Below are 26,935 nucleotides of genomic sequence, written 5' to 3'. Positions count from 1 at the left end.
GAAACCAACCTGTCGAAACAGCAAGTTTCTTGAGCCTACCGTTAGATGAGCTAGACGAAGACGCCCGGTAATCTACACTGCACTGACAGGGTTTAGTAAGCTGCTACAACAACAATAACAACTAGAAAACCACTTTGCAGCTGCCGGAAGTTCACCAGAGCAGCATTTGTTCACACTTGCATATATTTGTAAAGTTGGCCACTGCGCACATTTCTCCGCACATCCAACGCACGCAATACGCATCAAACCAATAAATAATCAAAATAAGAATAATAAAAGAAATCCTTTATTCTCTTTGTTTTCTGCGATCTTAATCACAGTTCGACTTTTACTCATTCGTGTGGCTGGAGCGCGTGGGTGCGCTTTGAGCTGTGATTAATTTCAGCAGAAACTAAAGCACAGCCAGGATTTATAAATTAATTGCGCGCTACTCAAGCGGAAAGTGGACATTAATTATATTTCCTTATAAGCTTCGCAATGCAAATAATGTAAAAAATAGTACTGTAAATGAATAAACACTTGCAGTGACTTTCGAGCGCAATAAAATTAAAACCACCGCAATCAAGATACGAACGCTTGAGGATACGACAACGGTCACCTTTTTAAATTATAAACAAAGAGAACAGTTAGTTATTTATGTTGTGATGCCATACAAAGTGACAGCCGCGCACGACTGCAATACAACAATCGATTGCTGAATTTAATGTTGTACGCTGCGGTAAAGAAAAGCCATGAGTACAATAAAATAAGTAAAAAAAAAATATTAAAAAAATATAAAAAAAAATAAATAAAAAATAAATAAAAATTAAATCCCAAACTTTAAAACACAAACAAACTACGAACAACAATACGAGTAAGCACGGCGGCAATAATTGACAAAACAATAAATTCGCTGGAATACAGTCGGCGTGCAGCCGTCATGTTCCACTGACAATTTGCATATGTTTACACAAAATGCCGTTTGGTCACTTGTAAATGAGTGCCCAAAAATGGCAATTGCAGAAATGCATCACTCGTTTAAGGAAAAGTGTGCACTGGAATCATATATAAACTTGTTCTCTGCATTTTGTAGAAAAAAGCATATGAAACAATTGCGACATATAAAGACTTTAAAGCTATGGGAGTTTGGAAAAATAATAAAGAATAAAATACAATATTTGGAAGAGGAATCAAAATTTATTAGGAGGAAAGGGAGATCTGGAGAGACAGATCTGCGTGGTAGATTTACCAAGAGAAGCCACTGAAGTCAAGAGATGACGCGGCGGAAAAAAAGGGTACTGCGCTGTTGTAACTCTGGACGTTAGGAACGCTTTTAACCCAGCTAGCTGGCAACGTATACTACAAACCATCGCAATAATAGGGTCCCCTACTATTATTGGGAGGATGGTTCCATATGTAGAAGTCCACGCAAATGGGGAAAGTTACTGATCGCCATTCACTTGGGAGTGGCCAGGACGATTCTTCTGCATATGGTTCAAGGAGCTTACAACGTTCGGGATTAGCCCACGTATCCTCTGGGTAGCTTCTGAACACCCGTTCGGGAGTGAGCCACGCTGCCTATACAGCCACGCTGCGATCGGGCGCAACGCGAGCCATGTGAGATCGCTACCGAGAGCTAAGAAAGGAAGAGAGACGTATTATCCGACAGAAGAAACGAGAGGCCGAAATACGTGAGTGCGAGGAGCTTGAGATGCTGACCAATAGAAACAACGCCCGAAAATTCTACCAGAAAGTTCGGCGGCTTACAGAAGGTTTCAAGACCGGGGCGTTTTCTTGTAAGAACAACGACGGCGATCTGGTGACTGACATCCAGAGAACTAAAGTCATTGGATTCGCGAATGACATCGCGGTGGTGGTAATGGTGGCAAAGCAAATCGACGCAATTGAGAGGATCGCCAGCGAATCAGTAAGCAGGGTCAAGGCTTGGCCAAAGTCTATGAAGTTGGAATTAGCTGAGCATAAGACCGATGTAGTCCTAATATGCAGCAAAAAGATAGCAGAAACTATAAAATTAAATGTTGGGACTATAGCTATTAATTCAAAACCCGCTATTAAATACCTAGAAGTAATGGTTGACAGACGTTTAAACTTCAAAACGCACGTGGAATACGCTGGGAAGAAGTCTTCGCGTGTGCAGTCCTGTCTGTCGCAAATAATGCCAAACAATAGCGGACCTGGCCACACCAAGAGAATACAATATAGCAGGGTAGTCAGCTCGGTTCTCTTATATGCCGCACCGATCTGTGGCTGATCTGCGGCTTCCGTAAAAATTCGGACGATGCTTCTTCGTTATAGCCGATCTAGTTCCCGTAGACATTTTGGCGAAAGAAATGTAGAGAGTGTATTTAAGGTTATCCGAAGCCGACGGTATAGCAAGTCGTAAAAATATTGCATAAGAAGAAAGGCGTAGTTCGATCGCCCACTGGCAAGACCGGTGGAACAGATCACCGAAATGAAGATTATCGCTAAAAATTACTTTGTTATAATGCACGACTCCAGCTGGTTCAAAAAATTATTCGGTGACAGCTCCTAAATCTTTCAGCAAGACTCTGCACTTTCACTCAGCCATCCATGGCGACACAAGTTTGGATGGCTGAAAATTTTCATGACCAAGTAACACTGAATTTCTGACCGCCTAACTTTCAGACCCTAATCTAGTAGATTACTACGTATGGGTCGTAGTTGAGCGTGAAACCAATAAGCCACAACCTCAGAATACCATTTCTTCTCTGAAGACTGCAATTAATACCGTTATGGCCAATATGAATAAGGCACATTTGTTTCGGGCATGTAAACGTTTCCGTACTCGGATCGAGGAGTTTATTGCAGCTAATGGAAATTTTATTGAATGATTTTAAAGATTTACAATAAGTTAATGTTGTGTCAGAAATTTGTGAAGTTTCAATAAATTTTGTTCAAAATAAAAGCTAATTACTTTTACTCTCAAATTGTCCTCAAATACCGTACGCACCCTGTATATTTAATTGGCGCTTACACTCTTTTCCGGAGTTTGGCTGAGGTAATCCTCTTATTTGTGGTATGCATCTCGATGTTGTAACCGACAGTCGGTTCTACGTTACCGAAATGACCCGGATTTATATCCGGTCAAGAACTGTCACTCCAGCAGCATTCCCCGTATGTAAGTATGGGGAATGTTAATGCTGCTACAACAACAACAACTACAATTATTATTATTTTTCCCCCAAATTTTGCTAAAGTCAAGCCGAAATTGTTGTATTAATGTTGTTTTTATTTTTGTAAAATAAACCAATTGACTGGCAAAAAAAAAATTATTGAAAATCATCATATTTCGGGCCTCTGACTACCCCTAACTCCTTAAGGAAAAATTATAAAAATCGTTCAATAATTGCCTTCTATAGGATTTATGAGGAAAATTTGTCGAAAAATTCCCATTGGGCGCCACCTACGAATGTCAGATGGTTTTATGAGGAGCTTTTTTCATGGCAGAAATACATTTGGAGATTTTGTTTTCTGCCAAGGAGCGACCGCCATTAGACAACTTTTTCTATCAACAGGTGTTTCGTGAGTGGGGCTAATCAACGTTTTTCAAACATAAAAATAAAATTTTGTTTATAAAGACTTTCGTAATTAAAGATAAAATCGCACAGTTGCATGTATTTTTATTTCTAGATATCCTGCGAATATTCATTCTACGGTAAGAAAAACTCAAAATGGCAGCACTGGTTGTTACTGTTGAATCACTCAAAACAAAAAAACAAACAAAACAAAAATAGGATTGTGCAATCCATATGCGTCTGCAGAAATTATTTCGAAATATGTCCACCCACGCGATTTACACTGTACCAACTTCCAGCACAGATTTGGATACAAGGAAGTGTACGAGCATACATATATCAAGCTGTCATCCCGCATTTCGCTGCAATCGATACAAATTTCTCTTTTTTATTTGCTTGCAAATTGCGGTTAACGACTTCGAACGGCAGTTTTTTTATGCTGTGTGATCGAAACAGTTTGATGGTGGGGAAACAAGTAATTTTTTGTTTACAGAAATGTAACAGTATCAGAATGAAATGCTTTGAGCGCACACGATTATTTATACCGACGTGGGCAAGTTATTTAATTAGTAGAGATGATATTAAAATAAGCAATTAAAAAATTGAAAAGCGCCTAAAGGTAGGCAACGCTCTGAGGTAAAATGTGGCAAATGATGTTGGCGTATAACTGAAACATATATTTTCCTTTAAATATTGCGAAGTCGAGCAGTGGTTGGACGCGATACGTCTTTATGATACGTCACTCTGTACTTTTGCAGCTTTAAAATGCTTCACTAAAGAAGTAAGTAACAGGATTTGAAAAGTAGCAGGAGTGGCAGCGCCTATCTTAAACCGTAGAACCGATTGCTTGTGTCCTGTCCAGGAATACTTTTAATGGTGGCTAATTTGTTAAGCTATTCGAATTATACAAAAACTGTTATATTCATATTATACCAATAATAAACCTTTTAAATAAGATTAGATTAGATTCGTAGTATGCCCTTCGACCTCACGGTCTTTTGTGCACTCTACTCATCACCGTACCTCATCCAGAACCAGTTACCTTATTAAATACAGGATAGAGCTGTGTTGGATTGAGCGTAAGTGCCTTTCTTCTGGCTGCAATTTGCCGAAATGTCTTAACCTTCACTGCTCTATAGCGCTGCATTCGAGGAGAAGGCCCATTGTAGTCTCCTGGGATTGGGCGCAGAAGCGACAAGAGTCCGCAGTCCAAATCCAGATCATGGGCAGACGACTACGCAGTCTGCAGCGGCCTGTGAGAATGGCCGTGAGCATTCTTAATTTATCCTTGGGGAGGGTTATAAGTCTTGTAAACCTCTTTATGTTGCACTCTCCTAATAAAGATTTCGCCCGGGGTAGCCCAATAGTTTGGTGCCAGCAAACCTCTCTTAGCCCTAGCTCTTCACTTTTAAACTTCTCGTTCTTGGTATGCTGTCATATGGGAAGCAAGGGCTCGGATGCTATTAATAGCAAGGCCACAGCCTCTCTCAACAATGCGTCCGCTATTTCGTTCCCAGTTAAGCCATTGTGTCCTGGGACCCAAATTAGCCGGATGCGATTGTGCATTCCTAGTAGATTCAGTTTCTCGATATACTCAAGCACCAGTGAGGACTTAATGTCACAGGATTATAGAGCCGTAAGTGCCGGCTGACTTTCGCTGAGATTGGCAGTTCGCTCATTTCGGCAATTTCTGTCCAAGTTTATCTCTGCACATATACAGATGGCATACATCTCTGCTTGGAAAGCTACCCATCGGCACAGAACGCTTGATTTTGGGACCGTATATTCCAACGCTTATGCATTCTGGGGGTCTTCGCGCCATCTGCGCAAGGTACACTATTGGAGTTTCCTTTCAAATGCAGGTCTATTCCAGTTTAAATTATCGTCCAGTACAATTCTGAACTTTTTTTTCGAATTTGATGACTTTAGCGATACCATCTCTGAGTAGCAGGGTAAGAGGGAGCTTCAGCCGCAGCGATTCCATTTGTTTAGGTAACATCACTTTTCCTCTTCCGAAGCCTTCCCTCTTAATATTCAGCAGCGTACGCTTGGCTGATTGCTGAATAACTATATGAAGCGGTGTCAGCTCAAGCTTTACCTCCGTCGCAGTTGTAGGGCAGGTCCGCCTCTCGGTGAGGTGCCACGCATGCTAAGCGCTGAAACTTAGTTAGCGCTGCCCGCATCGTCGAGAGAGTAGCCCTCTATGCCCAAACGGTCGCTCCATATGTCACCATTGGTATTTTTATCATGATGTACACCCATCTCCGGATTTTTGGGCTACAGTCCCAGTTTGCAGATCAGTAAGGGCTGATTAGACAGGTAAGCCAAGATCCTTACGCAAAATTTTGCACGGCACAAAGGCCAATAAGTTGAGAACGACGACGAATAGACATTTCGATGTCATCTTCAACACTTCGCTCTATGAACTTGACGAACAGATTTATTTTTTCAAAGTAAACTTTAAAACGGTGTTCTGGCTTTAAACGATTCATAAGGACTTGTCAACCCTTACTGAACAGAAATGTCAACACAGTTTGCCACTCTCTGCTGTAAAATCTTACTTATTGATATCGATAGTTTTTATGCAGCTAAAAAAATACCCGATTTATGTTTTATTGATAATATTCATATTAACGAATATTTTTTTAGTGATTGAGTGATGACGCGACAACTTAGACGAAGCGAATAAAGATCAAGCGGCTTCGGTGACTCGTTGGAGCACAACAAACTGCTCAGCAAGCAGTTCCTGCTAGAGTGCTACCGCAGGTTTCACCCTTGCAGACACCTGCTTGAGCCAAAGACGCCTCCTAGGCATGTTAGGAGGCACCTTTTAAACTACGCCGACGAGATCCAGGACAAAACTGACAGAAACCTACTGGGTCACACTCTCTGACAGTCATTAAACAACATTCATCGGGAGACCGTCACCACCTTCTTAAGCTCCCATCCACTGAATGCCGTAATCAGAATTGACCCCGACATACCAAACTTATGTCCGGCATGTGAAGGCACACCGCACGACACTAACCACCTTTTCACATGCCCCTCAAAACCCACCATCTAACACCCCTGTCCCGCTGAACGCAGCCTCACGAATTAGACGAAGACGATCGGTGATATACACTACACTGACAGGGCTTGTATTACTGCTATAACAACAACACATCATGTCGTCCGAATGGAAGCAAACGCTCGGGCACTGAAAGTATTCGATGCGGGGCCAGCAGAAAGAAATGACTGACGCGTTTTTTATCGAGCCAATCAAGAAGAAGAAGAATATTGAGTCATTATGAATTTGCAATTATCTTAGATGATTTTTAAAGTGCACTGCCGGCATTGCTCTATTTTGTTAAATAGAGAAATAAATAAAGCTGGGCACTTACTATTGTACGAAAACACCTGAACTTTGTAACTTGCTAAAGGATTCCCTGCATTAATTTACTTCAATTGCGCAAGGTTCAAATAATAGTGTCATTAGTCTACCAGAATATTTGTGTATAGCTTAATTTTGCTATAATATTTCAATACAACTTACGATGAGTCCTTTGAAACGCGTGAACTAACATCCGACTCATGGTGTCTTTTTTTGGCATCCGAACGTGTGTATCTTGTGCGTAGTCTGCAAACGAAATTCCATATAATGAAATTATTAAAAAATTACGACAAATTATAGAAAAATTGTTATGGGCTACTTACGGCGACGAAGCGTCAGCTTGCACAGGCGATGTCTCTTCCGAATCGACACGCCTACGCTTCTCTCTATGACCACCGGATGAACGATCGTGGGAATGATGACGTCTACGTGTCCTGGGCATCTACAAAAACCCAGAGACGTTAAAATATTATATGTTAATGAAAAACTTAAAACACCACCAGCAAGAAAGTGAAAACAAATAAAATAGAAATCAATAGATTTATTGGAAGGTATCAATTCTCAAGCTGCATAAACGAAAATAAGTACAAATATTCACTTTAGTTGTTCATACAATTTCAATTTGACGTTGTCTAGCAGCTGTGGCTTTATAACGCGTTATTGTTGTTGGTCTAGTGCCACTATCTTCAATGAATGCGCCTTGCGACGTGCACAATAATATGCATGAACGAATTTACGTATAAATTTAGCTTAATATAATAATTGTGGCGGGGAGTTGGTGAAGGTTGATAAAAAGTGGTGCGTAAACAAAGTTCACAATTTGTAATTATGTTTTTTTTTTATTATTATTTAAAGAATTGTTTTATGCAAAAGCGTGTGGCTCAACACCAACCAGATAACGTTCACATAAACCATGTATATACGTGTGTGTGTTGAGAGAGAAAAACATAAACTATTCAGTCGGGATTCACCTTGCAATATGAGGAAGTTTTACAAATATTATTGATCTTCTTCGAACTTTAATAGCGTTAATTCTGCAGCGTAGTAGTTCACTTCTAATAAAAACAACAAAAGTGGCTGGCACGTCTGCAGTGGCAAAGATTACTAACTACCTATCAATATACCTTTTTTGTTTGCATTTTTTTTTCTTGCTCGTGCTATTACCTCTTCGCTTTCGGTTTCTTTCGTTTGGTTCACTTGGCAGATTTTTTTTTTTACGTTTTTATAATCACACCAAAAGTTAAAACTCGTTTTAACAAACAGCGCTTGAGAGATTGATTTTTGTATGCCCTTTTCTTTTGTATAACGAGTGTCTGTCTGCACGGCGTCAAATGCTGCTGCTTTTAGGCAACTTTACGGCGAAATAGTTAAGTTTATAGTTTTTGTTTGTTCTATACAATTACACTTTTGCTGAAGAATAGCTACTTAGGAATTCACTGCTCTATAGTTTTTGCAACTAAGTTATTAAACTTTACACAAAATTGTCAAGTCTCGTGTTCTCCAAATGGTAAAAATCCAAACACACAATCCATACAGATTCGAGATTTTTTAGTACCTGACAAATGTCAATATCTGACGTCAAGCCATCGCGTGTTTGACAATCTGCGAGCGCACTGCGAAAATAGACGCCAGAGGGCGCTATGACTGCTTATTCACCACGACTTGAATATTGCCAATTTAAAGAATGTAATTAGATGAAATGGAGCTAATAAAATTTAAACAAGTTATGATTCCACTTAAACATTTTATCTATGAACCGAGCACTATTTTTCACTAGCTTCCATATTCACTCATGTACACACGCTTCCTCCGAGGCATGTTAAAATCTACACGGCCCGCTCCTTGAAATGTAAATATGCTCACCAACTTTTACACACTATTTCGCAACTTAACCACTTGACTACGTTATCTAGGCGGTGGAACCTTGGTTACAGAAAAGCGCCAATTTGCAATTCACAATCAGCCGACCATGACCTAAGTGCCAACGTGCTACCCGTTCACATTGCCATTAATGGGGAGGTGCAGCTAGGTTTGCGCCGCTTCTAAACAATATTAAAAAAAAACACCCTTTCATTAATTCCACTTACCTCAGGTAGGTTTATAGGCGAAGATGGGTATGTAAGTGCTAAAAAGGGCGAAGCTGGTATATATAATCTGTCCCAAAGCGTATTCACCAGATTTGTAAGGCGCTTCCAGGTTCTAATTGCTGTTCGCTGTAGTCGCATATACATCGACTCTGCGTTCTTCCACTTTTCTCACACTTCAACTCCAACTGCAATTTGTATGAACTTAAACAGTCACTGATCTATTGCGTCCGATTTATGCGGCGCGAAAGTTTTATTTTGATTTCAATTCTTTTTCTCTTCTTTTCAACTTTTTTTTCCTTTTGCTTTTGTGCAAGCAAACTTTGATTTCTATACACTTTATCTCCTCGTTCGCGTCTACATGCAAACGTCAACTGATTCAAAACCGAAACAAATATATTTCCACTTATACACTCGCCAAAAATGCATTGGTTAGAAGGCGAGAGCCAATGTTAATGATAAGCATCACTCTTTTGCTATGAATTCTGTAAAAGTGGGCAATTTGTGGGCCAATGTTACCTTATTGTTAAATAAATTTAAATTGCCAATAATTGCCTTATCACAACAAAGAAACTTATTGCTGTTGCACTCGCCCCAATGCAAACTTGGGGGTTGACTGTTATAAATGGCCCAACGAATCGCTTGTGAAAAGAACGCGTCAAATTGTTTTGCTGTTGTTATCGCCAACTTTGTAGGAATGCACAATGCACAATGCATTTACAAGCAGCCGGGGTTGGAACAAAAAGCGCCTACCTTGTTGTTGCAATTTGTTCGCACCTGCAAAAGAAACAAGAGAAATTCTAAGCGAAATACTAAATACGAAAGTGGCCCAAGGCGAACTGCCTCATAGTAAAGCACGCTACATTATTGAAAAATACCCACACTATGTTTTCACTTTTAAATGCACTTTGGCGACGCAAATGAACGGTTTGAATGGAATTTAAAACTTTTGATTGACACCAATCAAAACGAAAGCGCTTTTTCAAAATTTATTTGTCTCTTTTCTTTTGCAGTTGTGCAAGTTGAAGTTGGCTGTGGTGCCGAAAACGTTCCAATTTGTAAGGTACTGCCATATCAATCGTAGTTTGAAAACTGTTGCTGTGTATAAATGAGAGAAACAAGCTTTTACATTAAATGCTTTTATATACGCGTAAATAAGTCTGCAGGCATTTGAAGCCTTACAATTGCGTATTTAAAAGTAAATGTGCGTTTAAGACACATAAAAACTTATAACTAATAATACCATATGTACATAGTGGTAATATAGAATTATCCAAGTTGCGAACCTGCTACAGTACGTTGCAAAACTATTGCAAGTTGACAGCGAATTGTGCGCTCTCTTCCTTATACGGCGTTTCCACCAAAAGTAAACACCGTGTTTGCAGGAGTTGTGTTTAGGAGAACTGTCAACTGTTTCCACCGAAATGTGTTTGCAAAGTGTATGGTCTTTGGTATGGTAAGCAGATTTATGATACATTATTTTGCGGCGACAGCACAGCGCGATAGCCCAGCGGCTAGCAATGTGGGCTTCCGATCCGAAATCCTTGGTTCGAATCACAAAAAAATTTTTTTTTTTTTATACATTTATTTCATTTTGTTTTATGATATGTTTATGAGCAGATTTTTTTCATGGCAGAAATACACTCGGAGGTTTGCCATTGCCTGCCGAGGGGCGACCGCTATTAGAAAAATGTTTTTATTAATTTTGCTTTCACCGAGATTCGAACCAACGACCTCTCTGTGAATTCCGAATGGTTGCCATGTTTCGATAAGAATGCAATAATAAATGAGGAAAATGAGCAACATTGCCACCACTTAATAATTAAATTAGACGCAAACCCAACAAAACACGCTTTAAATTAGACGCAAACCCACAAAACACGCTTTGAAAGTGAGTTTAGGTATGGAGTTGTGTTTTAATTTTGTATGGGATTTGACAGGAGTTTTGTTTCGTGTTTGCGCTAAGAACACGATAGCGGCAGAGAACACGCTAGCGGCTGCGGTGGAAACTTACTATTATTCAATATTCGTTGCAGCAGGAAATGAGTTTTGAAAGGTATATTATATTTTTTAATTTCTCAGCATCATAGCACACAAATCTTTAGTGTACAAAGATTGTTAGTGTTGATTACATGAAAAAATATTTGTGAATATGGCACACATGTCGGTGTGTTTATTTTCCCAATTGAAAAATGCTTGAGTAATCGTTTCAAAATAAAAGCTGGCTACATAGGTATTGGGCGCTCATTGGTTTATTTGTTAATACTCGGTGTTGTGCGCTTAATTTACCGGTTAAATACATTACGAAAAGGAGTGAAATAAAAAAAATGAACTATAAAGTAAATTTGTACACTGCTGTATGCTGCAAAGAAATGCTTACAGCGGACAAGCAGCCTTACGCCACTCTCAATTCCCGAAATGTACTTCTGGTTAATTTTCGAAGTGGGTGCTCGGTTTGTTGGTCGCAGGTGGATACGTAAATGAAGGGCAGCAATGCGAAATGCGATAGACAGCTCAAAGCACAGTACCTCTCGTGTATTTGAACAGTGCGCTGATTACAGCGGTTTTTAAGTTGGCAGTGAATAAAATGAAATCAAATTAATATCCCTTCTGTTTTAAATATTAAAAACATGTGTACAGTAAAAAGTAAATTAAAGCTTAAAGTTAATATGCTTTAATTAAAACGTAACAAAAATATTGTAGTTTATTGTAATTCAGTAACATTTATGCCGTGTATCCTTATGCATAGGAAATCTGTGACGGGAGTCACGTGACGGAAAAAATATGTATTTTTGTTTTCATGTATTTATTTTTATGTTTAACATAGATTTTGGTGTTCTAAATAGTTATGTACCTTTACAAAAGTTGTGAACTCAATACAAATATTTAACAAAAACATTAAAAAAACAACAGCGAACTTTTGAATCAATAACAAACAACGTGGAAACATCATTGCATAATCAAAGCTTAGGAGGAGATTCCAGAACGAGTAAGTAATTTTACTTCTACTTCTTTATACATTCTTCTATTAAATTCCTATAGCCTAAAGCCATTAGTTTCAAATAAATATACGCTTATTTGTGTGTATGTTTCGTAGTATAAAAAGTGTTTCAATTTATTTTCTATTTTATATGTAAGTCTCTCCAACTTTCTCTCATTTTCGTAGTACCAATAGTGTTTCGTTTTATTTTTTGTAAATCTCTCCAACCCTCTCTTACTTCTCTCAGTTTAATGCGAACTCTTTTTGACCAACCCTCTTTTCAACAACTCGTCGCAAATTCGTTCATAATTAATTGTTTTTGCTTTCCGTTTGACTTTGCTTAGACAAACACACACATACACAAACGCCATACCACAGGGGAAGTTTACACACGCATATATATGCAAGTACGTGAAGAAACCATCCGTCGACATTGTCCTGAATTCGCATGCTAGTAGCGGAAGCACGTGTTAGCATTGCATTACATAAACATTGAAAGTGAAACTAAGTGTATATTTAAAAAGACATATAGAACTAGGAAAGAAAGTTAAAAATAAGAAGATACGAAAAGTGTGTTAATAAATTGAGTATTGGCAGAACTTAAGAACTCCCTTGGTATAATTTTTTCGTGTGCTAAATTTTTCATGAAAGCAATTTTATGAAAATACTATAATAGCTGACCCGGCGAACTTTGTTCCGCCCAAGAGGCAATAAAAAAGCAGATTTTTGATTTTATTAAGTTAATTTTTTTATAATCAAGTATTTCAATGAAACTTCAATAGATTGCACTCCTCAGTTAAGCACCTTGTGATACACGACATTTTTTGTTTTATTATCAGGTGCAAGAACAAACAACGAAGATGGTTTTCCAACCCGTGAACATGCCACATATGTATATTTGACCATGTGAGAAACATTGATTTTCTAGATTCAGACCACAAACTTTCAAGGATTGGCCTTGTGATTTGTTAATGGTCATGTCGAATGCAAGACGGATCGGAAATTGAAGTATTTTAAAATCAAACGGAAGATCGGTTGGGATCATCGGGATCCTCGGAATGAGAACTTCTTCACCTTCGAATTCTCCTTTGAGTATCGTCGCGTAAATCACATTGTTCATCAATTTATTTACCACCAAGCGCGTACCGTTGCAAAGTTTTGGTGGGCTTATTTTTCGAAGCATGATTACTACGTAGCCAACTTTTAGGCGTAAATTGTAAGGTGGTAAGCCAGGCACATCCAAGGAGTTTAAAAATTCAATTGGATAGTTGGTGGCTTCATCTTCATTTGTTACACAGTCAATGGATTTGAATGAATGCATTGTTCCAATGATATCATTTTGAATTATGTATGTAGTTTAGGTCATCTACATCTTTATTCTTAGCCGCTAAAATTGCTCGCTCACTCAAGCATTCATTATTTTTGTAGTTATTAATGATGTTTGGGAATACTTTATTGATAAGTTCGTCTTTCGATGAGACAAAGTTACAGAAATTCTGAGGAAATGAAATCAATCCGCTCTATTCGTCGACAGGTACTCGACCATTACCGATAGTCAGTAATTGCTCAGAGAAATCTTCAGTAAATGTATTATTAAGTAATGCAACTCTCGTGTTTGTTGTCAGCAGAAGTTTCTCTTTGATGATTTGAGCAAGCGTTTATTTCGTCAGCAGCCGCTGATCTTGGAATTACTGGCAGTGTTTGGCGGAAGTCGCCAGACAGTAAAATCATTGCGCCTCCAAAACATCTCGAGCCATCGCGTATATCTTTCAATGTTCAGTTAAGTGCTTCTAATGCACGTTTATGCGCCATTGTGCATTCGTCCCAGGTGATGATTTTCGATGCTGATAAAACTTGGCCATTGCTGAGTTTTTTGAAATATTACATGTTGGTTCTTCAATTTTTTGAAGATTTAACGGCAATTTTAATGCTGAATGAGCCGTACGGCAATCTTCTAATAATGTGGCTGCTATTCCAGAAGAAGCAGCTGCAAGCGCAAAGTTGGATTTCGCACGAACAGTGGCTAAAATTACTGACATGAGGAATGTCTTACCAGTTCCACCAGGGGCATCAAGGAAATATAAACCACCATTTCCATCATCAATTGCCTTCATTAACGTATCATAAACTTCTTTTTGTTAGCGATTCAACAGTGGTACATTCGTTTGAACTACTAAATCTAATTCCTGGTGATCATATTCACCTTCCTGTTCCAACTCTCGATTAAATGCGTCATTCATTTCACGATTTGGCGCTGGCATTCCTAACCTGACTAATAAACTACCGCACATAAGGTAACACATGTCTTTGATCAAGAGTAAAGCCCGATCATGTATCTCCTCATTCATCTCAAGATCCGGATGAATGCCCAGAAGGTCATTCTAGGGTTAAGTCGCCATGTCTTACCAAAAAGCCTTGTGCAGGCCTTGTAAGCGCTTGCTGCATGCGATCCGAAATGGTTTCCTCATGCCAGCATACATAAACTACTAGGTCATCAGCGTAGCCCTGAGTGTGCAATCCTAGGTTATTCAGTTTGTGGAGAAGTTCATCTATGACTAGAGTCCACAAAAGAGGAGAGAGTACGCCTCCTAGAGGGCAACCTCTTGTGGCTTTAATAGATTTGATTGCTCCTCCTATTACGGTGCTGATCGTCCTAGACCTACACATTAAGGGGTTATACGCAGTTATGACTTTCAAAAAAATCGATTTTTTTTATTGCATTTTTGTAATGTACATATATTCAAAAGTATTCGCACGAAATTTGAAGTAGATCTAAGCAATACTTTCGGAGTTATACCTAAATATGTAGAGATGCCTCGGCACGTTTTAACGTAGGTATTGAAACTTTAAACGTGTTTTTTTCAAAACGGCATTTTTCAAGTCGGTGTACACGATATCTCGAAAACGGCTTGTTTGATCGGTCAACCGTTTTAACTGAATCTTTAAAGATACATTTTCTAGTAATTAATCGTTCCTTTTGTAAATCTGATACTTATTTTCCATTTTATAATCAATTTACGGCCAAATTTTAACGTAAAAATCGAAATCATTTCTTTTAAAAGCTGCCATTTTGTGAAAATTCACTATTTTGATTAGCCGAACGATTAATTACTAGATAATCTAATATATTAACAAAATTTGTTTGGTTTTTTGATTTCAGATAATCCAATCCTGAGTTACGATGTACACCGTAAATCGTCTTTTTTTAAAGGAGGTTCCAGAAATCGCCTGCAGCGCGCTCTATAATCAACATTTTCATAAATAAAAAATTTATTACGTTCTTGAAGGATGCTTTTATAACCGCCAAAAATTTTCAAATTAAAATATTTTGAAGTTTCTTCAGGATAAATCCTTGACAACCCGTCTTTTATTTGCTTCATAACTGCGTATAACCCCTTAAGAAGACGGCTACCATTAGTGCATTTAGGTTAAATGAAGCTGGTCGCTATGTTGGAGGATCTCGAACAACTGTCTGGCTTAGACCTAATAAGGTTCTTAAACAGCACAGACTGGATAAAGTAATGCTGTAAATAACCGTTAAACATGTTGGTAACGAGGATGTGGCAACAAAATGGTGCGGAAGCGATAGTTGGATTCTGGAAGTATCACCACTTTAACCAACCAACCAACCATGCTTCAAGGTTACAAGATTTACCTGTTCTTCAGTCAAAATCGCTGTTATTCTGGAACCTCGAAGATCGCAGTCAAGCTGAGAAATAAGGTCCTCAGGCAAGTCTAGAGTTAACCGAAATAAATAGATTCTGGAACTTCCCTCCAGCGAAATGGGAAAGGATTGTCCACATCCCGAAGCAATATAAAAAATCCTCAGGCAAGTCTAGAGTTAACCGAAATAAATAGATTCTGGAACTTCCCTCCAGCGAAATGGGAAAGAATTGTCCACATCCCGAAGCAATATAAAAATTGTTGTCCTTTAGTTTGCTATAATCGACTTGTCAACCAAAACAGCTGATTTTGTCTTATCGATTTCCGTTATGAAATGGGTCAACGAATAGCAAACTCATTAAAATGTTGCTTAAGGGAGGATAGATAACAATGCGAATATCGTTAAAATGTGTTAGCGAAACGCATTACTGCTTTTATATGCATTTTTGATTATATTTTTAAATTGGCTTGAATATTTCTGTCTTGGTTTTACGCGCTGTGGCGCCCCCAATTATTGACTTTCTGTGCCAACATAAAAAATTCAAAGTGCCGTTTTACTGCTTTTGTTGTTGTTGTTATTTAATTGAGACGGCGGCTGTAGCCGCATGCGTTTGTGCTTGACTGCGTGTCGGTGGATATGAAATATAAAATAATAAAAATGAATTTTCTCTAACAGCTGTCACCTCGGGGCAGTCAATGGCAAGCTCCTGTCATAAAAAAGCTTGTTATAAGAAACCATCTGCCGTTCGGAGATGGCATGAGACTGTGGGTCACTTCATTTCAGCATCAAAACGCACACCACAAACTGGAGGAGAAACACGACCAAAAAAAAAACCAATGCATGTAAAGTAAATGTAAATGTATGAGTACATATAAATATGTATGTACCTGTAATGAGAAATAAAGTGCGGGCATAATTAAACACATTATACTCTTATACCTACATATATACGTGTGCTTGTACACTTACCACGTAAACGTAAATAGTTAGATAAGCTGCTCGGCCTTAACCATGGCGCCTAAGTACAGTACGAATGAAAATTGTGCTCTCTTTAATAACACTGGGGAACAGTCATTTTGCGGCAGGGTTGGTTTAAGTCAATTCTGTGTGAGACTAGTGTGCTGAATACTAGAAAAATTTTAGATTTCTCAAATTGACTCTAGTTTTTGAGATAAAGACTATTATCTATTTCACTGAAAAAAAACAGTATTAATATAAAATACCAATATACACTAAAAAAATATTTTTATTAATATATTTCATTAAAAATTATACAAAAACAAAAATATATATTTGCAGTTAACTTAAATAATTTAAAAACATTACAAAAAAGTTTTTCTGTTGGCTTTTCTGTTATGGTTTTGCTTAGGACAATCCCTTAATAAGGTCCAGCAGTAGTCTGCCATCATGTGGCAGTCCCATCGACCTTGGTACCTTTCTTCCATTATTTTTATATCCTGGTGGAACCGTTCTCCCTGTTCCTCACTATAATCGCCCAAGTTTTTCGGGAATTTGTCCAAATGGCTATGAAGGAAATGCAATTTAATGCTCATATTAGCTCCTAAACTGCAGAAATTTCGAAGCATTTCATCAACTAGTTTTTGGTAATCTGGTGCCTTATGATTCCCCAAAAAATTTTTGACTACTAAGACAAAGCTTAGCCATGCTTTAGATTCAATTTGTGACACATGGTTTATAAAGTCAATGTCTTTTATAAGAGTACGGATCTGCGGCCCATACTTAAAGACGGTAATTTTTGACACACATATTTAAAACAGTCACCGGTCTTATCAAGGGCTTTGATAAACTGTTTCATTAGCCCAAGCTTGATGTGAAGTGGTGGAAGAAGAATATTTTCTCGGCTTATCAGTGGTTCATGAACTACATTTGCTTTTCCTACTTCCATATTTTCTCTCAAAGGCCAAACCTTTCTAGTCCAATGTTCTTTTTTTGCGCGACTATCCCATAAACATATGAAACAGGGGTATTTAGTATACCCACCTTGCTGACCTAATAAAAAATTCACCATCTTTAAGTCCACACATACTGACCATTGATGTTGTGCGTATGAAATCTTTTCTAAAACAATTTTAATATTGTATTTTGGTATTCTTCTTTTAGTTTCGTTGAATGACCAATTGGAACCGAAGCAAATTTATTTCCATTGTGCAGCAATACACATTTCAGACTTCTTTTTGAGCTATCTATAAAAAGTCTCCAATGTTCAGGATTATATTCAGGATGCCCCATTCAATTTAACAGACCAGAAACATTGTTACAAAATACAAGCTTGTATTCTTCTTGAAAGAAAGGAAGAAGTTCTTGCTCTCTGGTCCTAAAGAATGTGATGGTAACGCCAGGTTGAAGACATTGTTTTTCTTTTAGTCTTGAAGCAAGAATTTCGGCAGATGTTTTTGATAAATTTAAATCACGAACCAAGTCGCTAAGCTCTGCTTGCGAAAATCCTTGTTTCATACAACTACTTTCTTCGAACTCGCTTTCACTGCTGCTTGCTTGATTGTCAGAATTCTCTAACATTTCAATGTCATTACAGTTAGCAGAAGATGGTCCTGTAAACACAGGAATTGGTAAATTGTCACTGTGCAATACTGGGGGTCTAACTGATTTCTTAAAACGGTTTGTACCTTTCACTTTTACTGCACAGAAATAACAGTCATTAAAATGATTCGTTGGCTCATTCCACATCATCGGTACTCCGAATTGAAGCCCTTTACGTCCTCCTTGGCTCCAGTATCGCAAAGATTCTACACAAGACTTACACACAATATTGGGCACCCAATATTTATTCTTTTGTACATACTTTATCCCAAAGTATGCTTGGTAGGTTGTTTTCACAAACTCTGTGATCTGTTTTCTTTGCTTTTGCGAACAAAATTTGCCACATATATAACAAAAAATGTTGCAATCGTTAACACAAGGTTTTCGTGACGAACTCATATTTTCGAGACAACAATTTCTTTAAAACTGAAAAATGACACTAACTGATAACTTCTGAGTCTAACAGCAAATAAGTGAAAGTGTTGTACCTAAATATGCAAACAGATAACGAAACCGTAGTTAGATTTAATCAAATTAGTGCAACTGTAGGAGGGCACTTTAAATTTTTTTAATAATTTTTAATTTTGCGTTTATCTCAAGAACCAGAGTCAATTCAAAAAATGTAATTTCATACTCAATATATATAATACAAGTGCTAATGAAAACCATTAACAAAATTATTACCGCAGATTTTTTTTTTTTTGTTGCCCTGTGTAATTAAAGCAGGCAAATATGCGTGCCAATATTTTCAGTTAATAAAAATGTAATTTTCTATAAATAATTGCTAATAAACAATGTGGCTAATTTATATGGCTATGTATTTGCATTCATACATACATGCGTATGTGTGTATGTATGTATGTATGCATATACAACAATGTGTTTACGTTAGTGTAGCGAGCATTTGATTGCAGCAAGTTAAAAATAGAATGAAAATAATTTTACAAAAACAAAATTGTTGTAATAAACAAATATATGTATGCAACAAAAAGAATAAACGTGCAAAAGAATAAACCACTCAGACATACAAACAATAAAACAAAAAAATTGTCATCAAGTAAATTATGTTTATTTCTTATTTATTTCGAAAAATGTCAAAGTTCATTTTCGAAGTGGGTGACTGACTGGTAGGTAGGTCGAAGGTGTTGATGGGAGGCCACCTCAGCTGAACGATTACTTTCGAATGTGTCTCTCAGAAACGGTGAATTTGGCGCAAGTGAGTTCAGTCGAAATTTGTTCGTCGTGGTGAATGTTATATTTGCAGCAGTGGACTAGCGGAATTTCTGAAAAATAGGCAAAAAGAAAAAACATAAATTAATAAAGAGCAAAAAAAGACTTACGCTGCTTATTGTGAAAGAAAAGTTTGGAAAAAGTAAATTATTTACATTATAATAAATATTTTAATTTGTGTATTATAAAATGTGTTAGCGGTGATATTTTTTGGTTTGTCAAACATCACGTGATGGTATGATTTAAAAATGTGTGTCGCTTGCAGAATTGCAGAAAAATATCAATTTCAGTTTCTTGGCAAAGTTGTTACCAGCAGAGTAGCGACATGTTGTGCTTCTAAAATAAGAAAAGAGAAAAGTGAAAGTGAAAAACGAAAGAAATATGAGAAAATGAAAAAAAATTATATTGGAAAATGAAAAAAATAATATTGGAAAACGAAAAAAAATATATTGGAAAATGAAAACAAAAATATTAGAAAATGAAAAAAAAAAAATTATTAGAAAATGAAAAAAAAAAAAATATTAGAAAAAGAAAAAAAAAATTACATATGTGTGTTAATTAAAGGAAAAAGGAAAAAAAGTTAGTGCTCCACGAGATTCCATTAATACTCGCATTTACTCTACTCTTTTTCTACACTGAGTCAACGGAAATGGCGTGATTTATTAGCCGAAAACAGTCACATTAATTTCTGCCCTTCAAAATGCGCTCAAATTCAACAGCCACACGCGAATACTTACATAAATTGTAGGAAACGCGTGCACGGTTACTTCCCCTCTTTTCTTGTTGGCTTTGCTGTGGTGGAGTAGGCCCCTCCTGAATTTCCTACAATCAGCACCGCTTTCCATTTCACTTTCCACAATGACAATGAAACAATAGCGAATCACATAAACAAACGCACAAGTGGGCATGACTTACTTACTTACACACACACACACATATATACGCATTGAAGCATTCACATGCACGTATATTTTTGTATATTTATACGAAAAATATCAAATTTATGGCCACGGCACGACATTGTCCTGCATATCATATATGTGTGCGTGTGTGTATGTTTGTTTTGCCGAAAATATTGTTACATAAATATTTTGCCATTGCCGAAAAGCCGTGATTGTGGAAGTAATGATATTCGCATAGAGTGAAAATAAATGGATAAAAAAATATGTAAGCTTTGCAGTTTTGAATAGTGTGTAGTGGCTCTTATTGTCAGAAGGCAGCTGCCTTATTTAAGCATCCTCAAAAAATCTGTTCAATTTCATTGAGACAACAATAAAAAAATTAAAGTGTGGCTATTAAAGTGCAGCATGAAACCCACTCAGAGATTTAGCTTGTAAAAAAAAAAAACAAAAAAAAACAGAAAAAAAATAAGAAAGGAATATGAAAGAGAAAACTATGGAATAAATAAATCAAGAAAATTTTAAAATATACTTGAAAAATATAGAATAAATAAGCAAAGAAAATTTCAAAATATACTTGAAAAATATAGAATAAATAAACAAAGAGAATTTCAAAATATACTTGAAAAATATAGAATAAATAAATAAAGACAATTTTAAAATATACTTGAAAAATATAAAATAAATAAGTAAAGAAATTTTAAAATATACTTGAAAAATATAGAATAAATAAATAAATAAAATTTTAAAATATACTTCAAAAATATAGAATAAATAAGTAAAGACTATTTTAAAATATACTAGAAAAATATAGAATAAATAAATAAAGACAATTTTAAAATGTGCTTGTACTTAATATTAAAATAAAAAATAAAAAAAAAACTTAATATTACTTATTTTATATTGGGTGATTTTTTAAGAGCTTGAGAGCTTAAAATAATAATACAAATGAAAATATTTTTGGAACGTATTTTTTTTTTACTGTAATCTGGTAGATAATTTCATGGCATTTATTTGTTTTTAATATTAATCACTCGGTCCATTCGTTTATTCCAGTTTTTGGCTATTTTTTTCAATAAATCCGAATAATAAAATTAAATGAGCCCAATCAGAAAAATGTGAGGCAAACGCGATGGTCATTTTGCTTCAATTCTTGCACGAGCTGTATTTTATAGGCACGGAAGCCAAGATCCTACAAGTTAAGGGGATTAGGTACCTGTAAGCGGCCATATTTTCCCTGATTTTCATTAAAATTATTTGAAATGAATGAATATATTTTTTTCAAAATTGACATCCTATACAATTTATTTATACATTAAAATAATATACATTTTTTATTATTTTAATCATTTAAAATGGCGGATGTACACTCAATTCTTCCAGGAAGGTCGCAGCGTGGCTTCTCAATCGGCGGGCATTGTAGCATCGGCGTCAGTGACCTGAATACAAAAAACCAAAATCTTTTTTGTTTGTTAATGTCATAATTTCTATATGAATTAAAAAAAAAATGGGGGAAACAAATTCGCGGAATAAAATGCTTAAAAAAAATGAATTGGTGGCGAATTTTCCCATTATTTTTGCTTCGAAAAAATAATTTTTTCGAAACATTTTCGAAAACTTGTATTCACATAGAAAGTAATATCATAAAAAGAATGTGTGCAAAATTTCATGGAGATCGGTCAATAACTTTTCGAGTTATCGTGTATGCCAATTCGAAAAATACAGTTTTTAGAAAAACGCGTCTAAAGTCGGCAACGTAACTATACCTCTCCCAGCGCTCGAACGCAAAGAAGAGAGTCGTCACGGTTGACGATCTATAATATAAGAAATACTTAAATTTACGTTCTAAAATTTTTTTGACACATTCTTAAAGGAGTTTATATTAACATTTTATGAAAAAAAAAATTTAAATTTTTTCGAAATTTTACAGGTATCTGTCCCCTTAGGAATGCAGTCGAATCAACATTGCGGCAAATTCTACAACTCATCGCTCTATAAACTTCGCGAACAGATTTTTTTTTTTTCAAAGTAAATTTCCACAATTTGGAAGCGTTCTGAAGTTAAGTGATTCATGATGACTTGCTAAATCTTACTGAACAGAAATCGCAACGCAATTTGCCATTCTCAGCTGTCAAATCAAAGTTATCGATATCCTTAGTTCGCATGCAGCTAAAAAAAACACCCGATATTATTGTAATATTGCTTAAACTTTTTTTAAAATACGGTCGAGTTCAAGTTTTATAGTGCGTTCAAGTTTTTCATGCTGATAATAGTTTGTTTAAGCGTTTTAAATGAATTTAAATGTGTGTGTGTACACCGGTGCGTATGAGCGATACTTAATTGAGACAACAAACCCATTGATAACACAGACCAAAAAAATTTGTTTGATTTTCAGTACTAAGAACTAAACTACAATTCTGCGAAACATTTCACATTTAGTACATATGTACAGGGTTGGCCATATTAAACTGACCCATTGAGTAACCCTATAACTTTTTACTGTAATTTGAAATCTAAGGTTTACGTCAACAAGCCAAAGACACTAGGCGCACTTAAGGCCAATATCCGACGGGAAATAGCCGCCATATCGGCCGAGACGCTGGCCAAAACTATGGAAAACGCCGAAAAACGGGCACATTACGCTATACGAGCTAAGGGCGACCACTTGCGCGATATCATATTCAAAAAGTGATGTAAACGAATCTCCTTGAACTAAATTAAATGTTTTTCACAATGAAACACAAAAAAATGTTTCTTTTTCCATATTTTTTTAATAATCACATGGGTCAGTTTAAGATGGCCAACCCTGTACATACACACATACATAGTTGTATAGCAAATTCGCTTAACGTTCCATTTATTATACGAAATCATTCCATTTGTTTCTGACAGCCCGTAAAAATGTATAAATTGAGTTTTGGTTCCATAAAATATTTCATTTTATGCTGGTCATACAATTTAGGCACAAAGTTCCATGTGTTCACAATCCTGCCAGCAGCATTGAGTGCAATTTCGTAATCGGCTGATGCATAGAAAAATGCAAGAAATTCAATCGGCGCAAAATTGTTTAACCCACACAAATGTAATTTGCCAGTTCTCGGTCGGTCCTATCATCGTGGCGCTTTATTCCTTGTGCACAATTTAATCAAAATTTCCGCCATTCAGTGCTAAGCATTTGCATTTATGTTCAATAGCTGGCCGCTTCTATGAAAGTGTTTTGCTTAGTGAGGCCATTTGACCACAGTTTTCAGCTTCTTTTCTTCTCGCCCAGCTGTTGGTTTTGAATATAATTTGAATGCATTTATTTTCACACTCATCGGACGAAATGCTTGCCTTTAACAGTAAATTTTAAACAGCTGTTGGCTTTAATTTTAATGCGAATTCTACTGCCTGACTGGCGCTTGTTTTTAAACGCATTTGGTGTGATTGTGTATTTTTTCACAATGAAGAATGCAAGAAATAAATTCTGGTAAATAGTAAATTATTATAATTTTTTTTTTGTAATTTCTTACACTGTGCTTGAATTATCAATGTTTTTTTTGTTTTTGCAAAAGTTTTGAAACTTCATCTTCCTTAATTGGCGTCTTGTAAATTCAATGGTGAAGTTTTTAAGAAAGCGTTATTTAAAAATGGTCCTTGATCCACTAAATGGTCTTATTGAAACCCATTTACATCATTTATAAAGTGATTCGCTTTTGACGGTTTTCAGAAATAACGGAGCTAATATTTAATCAAAGTCATGTACCAAACTGTAGCAGAATAACTTTTTACAGAGGGAGTTATCCGCAAAAAAGTGACCTTTTAAGCAATTTGTTAAAAAAAAAAAAATAAAAAAATACTACAAAAAAAAAAATTAAAAAAAAAATTTTTTTTTAATTAAAAAAAAAAATAAAAGAAATATATATAATATAATTAAAAAAAAACAATAAAAAGAATAAAAATAAAAATTATTGTAGAAAAAATAAAAAACAAATTAAAAAAAAAAATTTTTAAATATAGGGTTTTTCAGTAAGAGCGCTTCAACTTTTGAACTTTTTTGAATAAAACACAAACGATTTGACTTTTTAACTAATTTTTTTTATATTATCGAGTTTGAACATATACATTTAAGTATGAAATTCGATTTCTTTTGCATGACCACCGCGTGCACGTTTTACGAAGTCCAATCGTTGAACCCAATTTTCGACCACTCTTTTGCATAAATCGGCCGAAATTCCAGCAATTTCGCGTTCAATATTGGCTCTGAGCTCACAAATCGTCGCCGGCTTGTTACTGTAGACCAATGACTTCACATAACCCCAAAACGGGACGGCTTGTTAAATGGACCGTAAAATGGCCGTAATGCTCTTAAAGTAGCAACAACAGAACGATTATTTTCATAAAAAATTTGCACGATTTGCAATCGTTGCTCAAGTGTGTAGCGTTCCATGATGAAATGTATACTAATGAAGTTTACAAATGACAAGCGAAAAATAAAAAATATTGCGTCGTTCGCCCTCCCTATCGGAAAAAAGTTGAAGCGCACGTATTGAATAACACTATATAAACAAAAATTTTAAAAATTAAAAAAAGGAACTAAAGGGTTTTCTAATAAGAGGTGTTATTGAAGGTCTTTTCCCGTTGTTGTTGTTGTTGTAGCAGTACTTTTGCCCTGTCAGTGTAGTGTAATCACCGGTCGTGTTCGTCTAGTCATCTAACGGTAGGCCCAGGAAACTAGCTGTTTCGACGGGTTGGGTCCAGAGGGTGAGAGGTGTTAGATGAGTGGGTTTGATGGGGCATGTGAAAAGGTGGTTAGTGTCGTGCGGCGTGGCCTCACATGCTGGACATATATTTAGTATGTCGGGGTCGATTCTGGATAGGTAGGAGTTTAACCTGCTACAGTATCCATAACGTAAATGTGCCAAGGTTACGCGGGACTCGCGGGGAAGTTGGAGCTCTTCGTCTGCAATTGGTGGTGGTGGGACTCCGATAACGGCATTCGGAGGTCGGGAGCTTAAGCAGGTGGTAAGGGTCCCCGGATGAATGTCTTTTATGGCCTGTCTGTACACTGTCCGATCCTGGAGTGGTCTGTCTGTTTTGTCTAGGATCTCGTCCACGTAATTTAGGAAGTGCCTCCTGATGTGCCTGGGAGGTTTCTCAGGCTCAAGCAGGTGTCTGCATGGGTGGCCTACGGTGACACCCTAGCAAAAACTGCTTGCTGAGCAGTTTGTTATGCTCCTTCACAGGTAACATATGAGCCGCGTCATGCAGATGTTGTATGGGGGACATCAGAAGACATCCTGTCGCGGTCCTTATTGCAGTATTTTGGCAGGTCTGGAGCTTCGTCCACTGCATATTACTGGTTCCAGGCGACTAAAGAGGCGCAGCATAGTTAAGAACCGGTCGGCCTATTGCCTTGAAATTCGGCAGCAACATTTCTTTGTCTTTGTCCCAAGTGCTGCCAGCAAGCGACTTGCCGTGCCGTAAAAGATCAATGGTTCTGTTGCTTGTGTGGCACGTAGCGCCGTCTTCTTGAAAATAACAGTTGACCAGATCAATACTCTCGATAGCGCAATCCATTCACCGTAACTGCTGCTTCAGTTTCATTTTCGAAAAAGTAAGGTCCGCACCAAACAGTCACACTTTGAGGAGGCTTTCAACAATAACTCTTAAATTTTCTGAGCCACAGACCAGTCAATTTTGCTTGTTGCCGGAGCCACCGAGGTGCAAATGGTCCTCATCACGCAAGATGATTTTTGATGGAGTTACATAATAAGATAATACCCAAATTTTTATGCAAAATACGGTGTAATGCCGTTTGTGGAATGTCTAATTCCAAATTTTATTACCTCGAAGCTTCAAGTACTTTACAGGTTTTACTTGCTTACAGGGTCGGCTGAACTGATTTCAGCAGCATCATGTTTCCTTTGCTCTGAAGTACATTGGGCGTGGTCCAGCATCTTTTGCGTCGTATCCTCTCGCGGCAGAGGATTTGATTTAGCGTAGAGGCAGTGTTTGCTGCCTGCGCCACTCAGGCTAGTCATGTTTTTAGCCTCCTCGAAGCTGAGAGTTTGTACAGAAACCTGTCCAGTACTCATGCACAGCTCTTGGATTTTAAAGCACCATTGGGGGCCAATTGACTTGCACTTTTTTCGATGTGTCTGTCACTTTGTGGGTTGTAATTTTTGTCAGTGCCGATCCGAATTCATTAGATACTTTGGCGTTACCGTCTGCTTTATAATTTTCCACAAATTTGACGACTGGAACATCTCGAGGCGAGTATTCACCATGCGACTTGACAACCCGCGAGGAGTATCCCTGGGACTACGTCAAGTCATTAGACTACGTCAAAATGCCAACCATTTTGGACAAGCCCGGCAACATCAATAATGCCCCACTGAGCCATCAGAAATTGGATCGACCGCTTGAAGCGCTGCCAGTAAAGCCGAGGCGATCATTTGAATAATGCGGATGTCTATACATAATGTCATGAATGTAGCTTTAAAATAAAATAAGAATCATTCTCATACTGTTGTTGTTTGATTTGAATTCAGCTTTTTTGTCGTTCTTATCTGGACAGTCTATAATACTAATGACTAAATAAATATTTCTGGAGCAAAGTAAAAAAAAA

At 36.9% G+C, this 26,935-nt stretch overlaps 2 protein-coding genes and 1 long non-coding RNA gene across 4 annotated transcripts in view; 1 reads left to right on the top strand and 2 right to left on the bottom strand.

The window, feature by feature from the left end:
- LOC129241342 (probable cyclin-dependent serine/threonine-protein kinase DDB_G0292550) overlaps window positions 1–7,149 on the bottom strand; it is an 84,817-nt gene extending 77,668 nt beyond the window's left edge. Inside the window, exon 1 of the transcript XR_008582134.1 lies at window positions 7,072–7,149. The gene's annotated coding sequence lies outside the window, so the exon portion shown is untranslated. The remainder of the gene's footprint in view (window positions 1–7,071) is intronic.
- An 89-nt stretch (window positions 7,150–7,238) lies between these two features.
- On the bottom strand, window positions 7,239–10,003 carry LOC129241334 (uncharacterized). The gene is made up of 3 exons (XR_008582132.1): window positions 9,876–10,003; window positions 8,997–9,770; window positions 7,239–7,351 (listed from the first exon to the last, which is right to left on the bottom strand). It is a non-coding gene; the product is annotated as an uncharacterized LOC129241334 (long non-coding RNA).
- Window positions 10,004–11,837: 1,834 nt separating this feature from the next.
- LOC129241319 (uncharacterized) overlaps window positions 11,838–26,935 on the top strand; it is a 69,020-nt gene continuing 53,922 nt past the window's right edge. Inside the window, exon 1 of one of the 2 annotated variants that reach the window (XM_054877580.1) lies at window positions 11,838–11,982. The gene's annotated coding sequence lies outside the window, so the exon portion shown is untranslated. Of the gene's footprint in view, window positions 11,983–19,332; window positions 19,569–26,935 lie in introns of those variants that run through there. The other variant, XM_054877588.1, reaches the window with a different exon arrangement.

Source organism: Anastrepha obliqua, chromosome 1, assembly GCF_027943255.1.
Source record: "Anastrepha obliqua isolate idAnaObli1 chromosome 1, idAnaObli1_1.0, whole genome shotgun sequence".
NCBI lineage: Eukaryota > Metazoa > Arthropoda > Insecta > Diptera > Tephritidae > Anastrepha > Anastrepha obliqua.
The sequence above is the reverse complement of the archived record's forward strand: the minus strand, read 5'-3'. Positions and strand labels throughout refer to the sequence as shown.